Source organism: Hemiscyllium ocellatum, chromosome 18, assembly GCF_020745735.1.
Source record: "Hemiscyllium ocellatum isolate sHemOce1 chromosome 18, sHemOce1.pat.X.cur, whole genome shotgun sequence".
In the NCBI taxonomy this organism is placed as follows: Eukaryota; Metazoa; Chordata; class Chondrichthyes; order Orectolobiformes; family Hemiscylliidae; genus Hemiscyllium; species Hemiscyllium ocellatum.
The window spans coordinates 44,965,291-44,975,897 of record NC_083418.1 but is presented as its reverse complement, the minus strand read 5'-3'; the positions used below and the strand labels follow the sequence as shown (position 1 = coordinate 44,975,897).

General features: G+C 42.5%; 1 long non-coding RNA gene and 1 other non-coding gene across 2 annotated transcripts; both read left to right on the top strand.

The window, feature by feature from the left end:
• The first annotated feature begins 4,482 nt into the window (after positions 1-4,482).
• On the top strand, positions 4,483-10,118 carry LOC132824207 (uncharacterized). The gene is made up of 2 exons (XR_009645647.1): positions 4,483-4,755; positions 8,323-10,118. It is a non-coding gene; the product is annotated as an uncharacterized LOC132824207 (long non-coding RNA).
• On the top strand, positions 4,922-5,001 carry LOC132824558 (small nucleolar RNA SNORD35). The gene has a single exon (XR_009645679.1). It is a non-coding gene; the product is annotated as a small nucleolar RNA SNORD35 (small nucleolar RNA).
• Positions 10,119-10,607: the final 489 nt, after the last annotated feature.

The following is a 10,607-nucleotide window of genomic DNA, read 5'->3' as shown; positions in this document are numbered from 1 at the left end:
GCCGCACCCCCACCCCTTCCCACCCATACCTGAGTATATCTAATAGCATCAATGCCACGTACAAACACACATAACTATAAAATTACAACTCCAACAGATTACAGTTAAGTATGATAACATAGCAAGGAAGACAGCCCCGCTCCCAGAGGCAAAAGTAAAGTAGAATAAAGTATCCATTTCTCCCCACGGAGTGTGGGAGAGGCAAGCCAACATAAATTGTCTCTTATGATTTATTTAACCGAGTCTAAAAGTTTCTTAGCCTCTTCCGATGATCTAAAATTATACTCGGATCCTTCGTGGGTAAAGCATAACGTCGCTGGGTAGCGTAAGGTGTACTGAATATCTAAGTCCCTTAAACATTTCTTCACCTCATCAAACGCCTTCCTTCTTCGTGCCAAAGCCGGGGAGAAGTCCTGAAATAACATAATCTTGGATCCTTCATGAATCATAGCTTTAGGATCCTTTCCAAGCTTTCTGGAGGCATCCAGGAGTATCTGCCTCTCCCTATAACTCTGCAGCCGGAACAGGACCGGGCGTGGGCGCTGGTTTGGGCCAGATCCGCGTACTGCGACCCGGTAGGCCCACTCCACCCTTACCCGGTCAGTTTCAGCCCCCAGGTTTAAAAGCTGGGGCAGCCATCGCTCCAGAAATACTACTAACTGTTCTTTCCCTCCTTGCTCTTGAAGGCCCAGCAACTGAATATTTTTCTCCGATTTCTGTTGTCAATATCATCCATGTAAATTTCAAAGGCCCGGACTCTCTGCTCCAGAGCTCGAACCTGTTCTGCAGCTGTTTGAGCTGCAGCCTCGGAGGTCGTGGCCTTTAGTTCCGCCCCCTCCACTCGGCCCTGCAGCTCTTCCATGGTTTGATTCTGTTTCTGCAGCTTTTCTTCGAATGCATTCCATCTCTGTCGGGATTCTGCGATGAAATTGACGAGTGTCGATTCCAATCTAGCAATCATCTCTACAAGGCCTGTTTTTATATCAGCTGCAGCCAGAGGAGAGGAGGGTGGGGGAGGGGTCTTTGTTTTCTGAGAGCTGCGGGGTCCCTTTGATTTACTCATTATCCACTCAGTATTAGACTATTTAAATATAATATTCAGCAGCTAATTAAGATTAAAGAAATTTTTTGGGTGGTTTGGCAAGTGTGGTGGGGACAGGAAACCCACTTTACCCAGGTTTTGGGAAGGGCTCTATAGACTCAGACTTGCTGAGTCGCCGCCCTATCTTGGATCTCCTCGCACTTTGCTTTTAAGTTTGGCTGATCCCTACTCCCTTTCGACATTAGTTTCCTTGGGAATCCTGGCTGATGTTTTGGTCTACCATAAATATTGGTGCATGGGAATTATTCTGCATGTCTGCCATTTCTTGACTTTCACTCACAATATCACTTCCAGTTTTCCAAGGTCTGACATTTAATTGCAAGTTTCTTTGCTCATCCAACGTAATTCTTAATCTATTTTGTCATCCTACGTTGTTTTTCTTTCTCATATCCAGGATCTAGATTATTTTTTGCATTTTGCCATGCTAAGTATTTTAATTCTCTGCTGCCTCCCCGATCTTTAGTTATTTTTGGTAAGTAGAGTTCCAGCTGTTTTGAAAATACAAATTGGTCATATATCTCATTGAATTATTTTTTTTTTCAACATTCCCTACTGATCTTCTGTTGACTTATCTTTCATACTTGCCCACAAGAATACAAAAGGCATCTTTTTCAGCTTCTGCCACAAATGTTCCACTTCTTCCAGATGATGGTCACACCAAAGCCTTTGTATGAGAATTTGGTGGATTTTGTCTTCGAGCTCAGACTAGCAAAGGCTCTAGTATGAAAGTAGACAGTCTCAGCAGATGCCTTGTAGGCAGAGAACCACATGCCAAAGATTGTTAGTGCCAGAAAACAACCTGGTTGACCCCACTGAAGATATCAAAGGACTCTGATGTTGCCCCATCAGACCTGACATTACATTATGTTGTAATGGAAGGAAGTGGTCACAACGAGCAGCTATGACAGGCAGTTAGATTTCCCCAGTGGGTTAAAACCAGCCACCCCTGCTCATGTACTTGTATGCCTTGGAGAGATTGAAGAAGGCAATGTGCAGTGGTCTCCTTGCTCAAAACATTTCTCTTGCAGCTGTTAGGCTGAAATTTTCATGTCGCGAATCTTCCAGTTCTGGGAAGCTACACTGGGATATGGAATAGATGTATTTGCAGATTGATAGCAGAATTTGCAGTGTGGTAGTGAGAATTGAGGAAAATAGTTCTCCTATGATGCTCAGCAGCGAAATGTCTCAACAGTTACTGGAATTGCTGCTGTTGCTCTGGTTCTTGTACAGGGTCACAACCTTTGCATCTTCTAAGTCCCGGGGCACTGACACCTCCCTTTACCAAGACACTGAAGTTCACAGAAATGCTACAGAAAGATCTATTTCATTTCCTTGATGAGTTCAGGCAATATTGGATTATCACTTTGCCAACAGCAAACAAGCCTACAATTTTGCTGAAAATGTGTTGCTGGAAAAGCGCAGGTCAGGCAGCATCCAAGGAACAGGAAATTCGACGTTTCGGGCATAAGCCCTTCATCAGGAATGGAGGAAGGGAGCTTCTTCAAGGAAGGCATCCTTGCAAGAGGATTCACAGTAGGTTAAAATCTTCGAGGAGAAAGTGAGGTCTGCAGATGCTGGAGATCAGAGCTGAAAATGTGCTGCTGGAAAAGCGCAGCAGGTCAGGCAGCATCCAAGGAACAGGAAATTTGATGTTTCGGGCATAAGTGATGTCCTTCCTTATCTGTATGTAAGGATCATACTCGTGAGAGAGGATCATGTCATTTGCAGCTAGTTGATGTTCACGTACCCTGGTGGATATTATTTGCCTGTTTGTCAGATGTAGTGTTTGTTACAGTTCTAGCACAGTATTTTGTAAATGACATTAGTTTTGCTTGTTGTCTGTATAGGGTCTTTCAATTTCATTACCTGCTGTTTTAGTATGTTGGTAGGTTTATGGGCTACAATGATGCCAAGGGGTCTGAATAGTCTGGCAGTCATTTCAGAGATGTCTTTGATGTAGGGGAGAATGGCTAAGAAATGCTCTCCCACCAAGAGATCTGACACCTGACCTGGTTTGTTGCCAAATGCCAAATGCAATATGGCTTCCCTCTCTAGTCAGCCTATCTATATATTGAGTCAAGAATTCTTCCTGGACACACCTGAGAAAATCTGTTCCATCCAAACTATTTGCACTAAGGAGGTTCCAATTAATATTAGGAAAGTTAAAGTCACCCATGACAACAACCCTGTTACTTCTGCACCTTTCCAAAATCTGCCTCTCTATCTGCTCCCAAACATGTTTTGATTAGAGTGTCACCAGTAGATGACAATGAAAAAGCACCAAGGATCAGTTTTGCATGAGTAGAATTAGGGATGATATTCATCTAGAGCCTGAGCTGCTTTCTGTCAAAATACTGAAAAACTGATATTTAGGATGGAAATATACCTTTTGCTCCCCATAACATTCCTAGTTCAAATTGAGCTATAGTTGATCAAAGTACAACACCATATGCTGGATTATATAAACAACCCACTGGAATATCACTTCGAAAACCAATTTCACTGATAACGTTTTCAACTTAATATCTAAACATGTGATCAAATTACATTTTGATCCAGCAAATGCAAGCTTCAATGGAGGAGAAAACAACTTGCCAAACCATAGACATTGGGCAGAAGCATGTATAAACTTGGATGAAATCACGAACGAAACATGGAAGTTGCAAAAATATGTTTTTATTGAACATAAGCATAACAATGATGACGATGGTAATAAATGGATGGTGTTTTGAAAAATTGCATGACCAGGCTGGAATGAACAGGAGGCGTGGAGGGAGTAGTAAGCGGCAGGATGAGTATTGAAGGTGTGTTTGTGACCAGTGGACGGGGGGAATTATCATGCAGAGAGCGAGGAGTTAGTGAACAAGGTGTGTGTGTGTGTGGGGGGGGGGGGGGGGTGGAGGAAGGGAAGAGAGTTGGGGGAAAGAGTAGGGGGTGAGGGAAAGAGTAGGCGGTGAGCGAGTTGGGGGTGGGAGGAGGGCGGGAGATGAGCAAGTGTGGGGTGGTCAGTGAGTGAGGGGGAAGGCGAGAGGAGAGGAGAGGGGTGGGGTGTGGGAAGGGGTGAGCGGGGGGAGGGGCCAGTGAGTGGGTGGTGTGGGGGTGAATCAGCCAATCTTGGAGGGGGGAAGCAGAAGCCAGGCTCGGTCATTATTCCCCCAATCCCCATCCTTACCCTCCGGTGGTGGAGCCTTGTCTCTGGTCCCTCGGGGAATGAAGAGTTTGGAGAAGATCACTGAGGAACAGAGCACGACACAGGAAACCAAAGCCACTTTGTGTCCGGTCGAGGCCATGGCACCGACACCGGGGGAAGGGGCGGGGCGGAGGGGGTCACGTGCCCGCGATTTCCGGTCGCCCTGGCGATAAATAGTGCTCCGGAAGTAGATATCGGCCTCTGTCTTTCTCTGGGGAAGGTTCTGGAAGGAGCTGTTGGGGGTAGCGGCGGGGATTCGGCTTCACATGGCGGTGATCTCCTGGGAAAGGCCCCGCCCGGCTCAATCCCACCCCCCCCCCCCGGGCCCAGAGGGCTCCCTCTCGGTCGCACCGGTTAAACTTTTGTCTCTTTGAAGCCCCGTTTTCAGGTCCCGGGTGAAATGTGGAGCTGGCGGAGCCGGGGCTCTGGCTGGAGGGTGAGCCGAGTCTGGAGCGAGTGGGCGGTAGGTCTCTGAGACAGCCCGCTGGAGCTTTCTGATGGTTTACTCTTTAACCTCCCGCTTTAACAGATTGATAATTCTCTATAATCTCCTGCTTTACTCGACACTAACAGCCACGTGCACTCGCTTTATAAAACCAGAAAGATCTGAGATTAATGATTTACTGAGCAGAATATGATGTTTAACTCACGATGGTCTTCATAGCCTTCTGTGATGAGACTGCCTTAAGGCATTGCTGATTACTGCTCAGGATTTCATCAAATTAAACTTGCTAAATCGACGTTGGAAAAGTATTGAAACTAGTTAATCAAATACAAAAGAAAAGTAACATTGCCATTTTGAGTGGTGCTATTGTCTTAAGTTTGTCGGTTTTGGTAATGTCCAATCTTAATGCTGTTGTAATGGAAATGTTTTTAAAATTAATAGAACGAATATTTATATTTGACTTGTATACTGAGTACTGTATTTGCTCACCCAGTTGCAACTTTGTTTCCATATGATCCTCTGCATTGGGGAAAATCCTGCCAATTAGCCAGGAAATTTTAGAAACGTCTTGTGAAAACTGGTGTGCAGTATTTCCATGCTTGAGTTTTGAGTGAGGTATGCAAAAGGCCTGGTGAAAAATCAAAGAACACCAGGTCATGGCCCAACAGGCTTATTTGGAAGCACTAGCTTTGGAGTGCTGCTCCTTCATGTGGTTGTGGAGTATAAAATCATAAGACACATAATCTATCACAAAAGCTTAGTGCGATGTAACTGAAATTTTTATTGGAAAAAGATCTGAATTGTTTGTCTCAGCTTTTACATTAGATCAATATAATCATAGAAATGTGTAGCATGGAAACAGACCCTTCACTCAACCTCATACTTGCCAGCTAGATATCCCAACCTAATCTTGTTCCACCTACCAACACCAAACCATATCCTTCCAAACCCTTCCCATTCATATACCCATCCAGATGCCTTTTAAATGTTGCTATTGTACTCTCCTTTGCCACTTTCTCTGGCAGCCCATTCCACACATGCACCACATTCTCTGTGAAAAGATTGCCACTTAGGTCCCTTTTTATATCATTCCCCTCTCTCCCTAAACTCTGCCCTCTAAAACTGGATACCCCCGCCCAGGGAAAAGACTATTTACCTGATTTATGCACTTCATGATTTTATAAACCTTCATAAGGTCACCTCTCAGCGTCCATGCTCCAGGGAAAACAGCCCCTGTCTATTCAACCTCTCCCTGTAGCTCAAATCCTCTAACCCTGGCAACATCCTTGTAAATCTTTTCTGAATCCTTTCAAGTTTCACAATATCCTCCTGATGGGTGGGGTGGGGGGGGAGAGACCAGAATTGCGCACAATATTCCAAAAGTAGCCTAACCAATGTCCTGTACAGCTGCAACATGCCCGCCCAACTCCTGTACTCTATATACTCTGACCAATAAAGAAAAGCATATCAAACACTGTCTTTGCTATCCTATCCACCTGTGACACCACTTTCAAGGAGCTATGAACCTGCACTCCAAGATCTTTGCTCAGCAATGCCCATGAGGGCCTTACCATTAAGTGTATTAAGTCCTACTAGGATTCACTTTCCCAAAATGCAGCACCTCGCATTTATCTGAATTAAACTCTATCTGACACTTCTCAGCCCATTGGCCCATTTGATCAAGATCCTGTTGTAATCTGTGGTAACCTTCTTCGCTGTCACGTACACTATCAATTTAGTAAGTTTGCAGATGATGCTAAAACATACCACTTGTACTTACATCAAAATCATTTATATAAATGATGAAAAGTAGTGGACCCAGCACCAATCCTTGTGGCACACCAATGGCTGCAGGCCTCCAGTCTGAAAAACAACCCTCCACCACTGTCTTCTAGCTTTGATCCAGTTCTGTATCCAAATGGCTGGTTCTCCTGTATTCCATAAGATCTAACCTTGCTAACCAGTCTGCCAGATAACTTAAAGAATGAGTGACTGGTAACCATGGGTGTATTTGGTGGACTGAAACTAGGATTGCACAAAGTGGTGACCTAACTTCGCTTCTCTCTTCCTCCTCTCCCTTCCCCCCCCCCCAATTTTTGGAGGGATCCACTGTTGAGTAATGTAGGATATTAGGTAGTCATACAGCATGGAAACATCGACCCTCCAAAAAATTATCCCACCCAAACCCTATTTCTCTACCCTGTGACTTTATAGTTACCCTTGACTAATGCACCTAACCATCCATGTACACTGGGCAATTTAGAATGCCAGTTCACCTAATCACATCTATGGATTGTGGGAGGAAACTAGAGCACTCTGAGGAAACCCAGACAGACACAGGGAGAATGCAAACTCCTCAGTTGCCTGAGGCTGGAATCAAACCCAGACCCCTGGTGCTGTGAGGCAGCAGTGTTAACCCTGAGCCACAGCTGCTCACCATGTTCCCAAACTAAACTAATCCCATCTGCCTGCTTTTGGCTTGTATCTCTCAATTCCTATTTGTGTACTTATCCCAATGTTTTTTACATGTTGTAACTGTACCTTGTGTGGCTCATTCTGCACACTAACCCAATGTATTTTAACTCTTCCTAGTTTTAAATTTCCCCCATCTTGGAGAAAAGATAAGGTTCACCTTATCTGTGCACCTCAGACCTTTTTTGTAAATGTCAAGTCACCCATCAACCTCATATTTTCCAGTTGGAAAAGCAGTCTTGGCCTATCCTTGTAATTCAAGCTCTCCATTCCTGGCAAACATGTTAGTAAATCTTTTCTGAAACCTCTCCAATTTAGTAATATCCTTCCTACAGCAGGGTGACCAGGTTTGGACACATACTGCAGAAAAAGCCTTGTCAAAGTCTGGTAGAACGTCAATATACATCCCAATGCACTTTCAAATGTTTGAGCAATGAAGATAAGCATGTGAAACGCTGCCTGTCTACCTGTGATCCACATGTTGAAGCATTAAGCACCCAAATCCTTGGTATCTCTTTTACAACACTCCCAGGGGCCTACAATTACATTGTATGTGTCATGCCAAAATGCAATACTTCACATTTATCTAAATTAAACTCCATCTGCCCCTCAGCCCACTGATCTATTGATCAAATTTCCTTTGTTTAATCTTAACATCAATTTTCATGTCATCAAGAAACTTATAACAAGGTCTCCTTTCTTCTCATCCATATCATTTTGTATAAATGACAGACAAAACTGGACCCAGTACCGATCCCTGTGGAATCCTGCTAGTCACAGGCCTCCAGTCCAAAAAAACAACCCTTCACCGCCCTAATTGTGGTGTACAGCCAATTTTATATCCATCTATTGTGAAAAGTATTTCTGAATACTGAGGGAACAGCAATTCTGACTACTGTCTCTTTTTCACATCCCTGCTTTATACTTTTGGTTGAATAAGGCTGATATAGGTCTCGGAAAGTGCTTGTCATGTGGACTGCAGTAAGCCACTTATTCAATTTATCATGAGTTAATTTATGTAATAACATCTGAATTGTTTCTGCAGACTGATATCTATTCAAAAGTAGTTCTAATCATTGATAGGCACTTGTGTTTTAACCTGCTTCTTTCTAGATAAGACTAGATCCTGTGAGAAGCTCACCATGAATCACTGCACCTGGTGTACTCAACCAAATCATGAAAATGCAAGAAGAAATCAAACCAGCAATGTGCACAGAACTGTTGTCTGGACTACCTTGTTATGGATTGCTTGTGAACCCATGAAACCATGTCAAGTGCTGCAGGTGGTGAACATATTAACTTTGCTTTCAAGACCAAGTTTGACATTTTCAATAGTGTGCTTCCTTTTCTCCTGGCAAGTTGCTTTTTTAAAAAAAAAGCAAGGGCAGGCTCCAATGTATTTTCATGAGCTAGGCACATTTGTGTGTCAGTTTTTTTACTATAGTTATTTCATGGCATGATGACTTAGCTCTGCTTAAATGTTGGTGTTATTTAGGGTTTTGTGCTGTTGTAGAGTTAGTTTGCCTCTGATTTCTGTCGAGACTTCTATGCTGATTTTTTTTTTAAAAAGTTATTCCAAAGTCTCCGAAGGGTGCCTAATCTACTTAGGTGCTTACCTAGAAGTGTACATTATATAGTCTAGCATTCTCAGCACTGACCTTATCTGGTCCAGGGTTAAAATTATGTTTATACTCGCGATGGTCTTAATGACTTTGAGATTGCTTTATAGCAATGATTGATTACCCTGGGGTAGGGATGAAGCACGTAATTGCAGTCACTGCATGTCATGCATTGCATGAATGTCTCTGTCACAGATGCAAATTCATGCAGCAAGATAATTAGCCCCTCAAACACCACTAGTCAGTAAGTGCATGGCTCCTCTAATTCATTTTCCCATTTAACAATGATGATAAATTCACTTAATCTGTCTTTTTGTGAAAAGAAAAATGACCCTGCTCTCCCACGGATTTGAGTTCCGAAGTTGAAGAACAAGTTTTTTTAAATCTCTCATCCCCTTCCTGAATTCAAGAATGAGTTCTCATTCTCACTCAGGCATTCATTTCAAGTTCACCCTGAGATTTGGGTAGATGTGAGTTCAATCGGGGCACCCCTCATTCTAACTCCCATAGAAACTTGCCTAGCCTCCTAACTTCAATTCCTCCTTTTTAATAAAGGATAGTATTGTTAACCCTATGTGCTTGCTGTACCTGCCCATAACTTTGACATAAGCCGGAACACTCGATCTCTGCATCTGAATTCTGGGGTCATTTTCTACTCAGTAATATTTTTTATTCTCTGTGCCAAAGTGAATAGCTTTACACTTGGCAAGATTTTTGCCCAGTAATTCAACTCTGCACTTGTGTACTCTTTATGGTATTAATTTTCCTAGATAACTTTGTCTTCTGAAAATTTGAAATGCTGTCTTTATTGATCATTTTAATCCTTGTATTATGATTATGGTATTTGTGATTAAATACCTTTTTTAAACAGCAAAAATTGCTGTCAGTTCAAGTTGCTGAAGTTAATATTAAATAAGTAGATTTTTCAAAGTTGTAATGTTGTCTTGAGGTTATGTAGATATTTTGCATAAACATGCCTGATATTGTCTGTTGGATCAGCATTAACAATGTCTATTTAGTTTTGCTTATGTTTAATGCTATCTAAATTAATGCCCTGATTAACATTGTAATCCAGAGACCACTATATTGGACATCAGTGAATTGGGCTGTTGAGTTTTTGAGAACACCTCCGTGGAAAGGCTGGAATGAATTGCAACATATTTCAAATCTGACCTGTTTCCCCAGCAGCATATTTGAAAAATATGAAGTGCCTCTTAAGACTTGTAAATATGCAATAATCACTTGGTGGTTATGTAGAATATATTCAAATAAAGATATTTATTCAAATTATCCATGCTTTTAAGTTATTCATAGTATTAGTTTTTTATTCCACTAAATGCTTGACTTAAATGCATCTAGTAAGTGTGTCAGTTGGAACACTGATTGGAATGGACTGTTGAGCCTGCTGTGCTACTCAGTGAGATCATGACAGAACTGTGATTTATTGCCAAGTGTTCCTTGCACTGTTCTAGGTTGACTTACTTCTAATGACATTTCTTCAAGATCAGGTGTAGGGGTTTATTAATGATGAGAATCGTGGGGTGGAGAGAGAGAAGGGTTATTCCTTAGCATGGTACAGTGAAATAAGCATGTTGGTTTTAACCTAGAAGAACTACTTCTGCAGAAATTAGGATGTTTCCAGATAAGGTATTCAGGAGTGCAAACTCATGTTATTTGGTCCACCTCCATTAGAAGGAGCAGTGAGCATTTGGAATAAAGACTATCTGCAGCATAGACTTCTTGCACAGAGGAAGGAATCAAAAGACCAAACAATGGTCA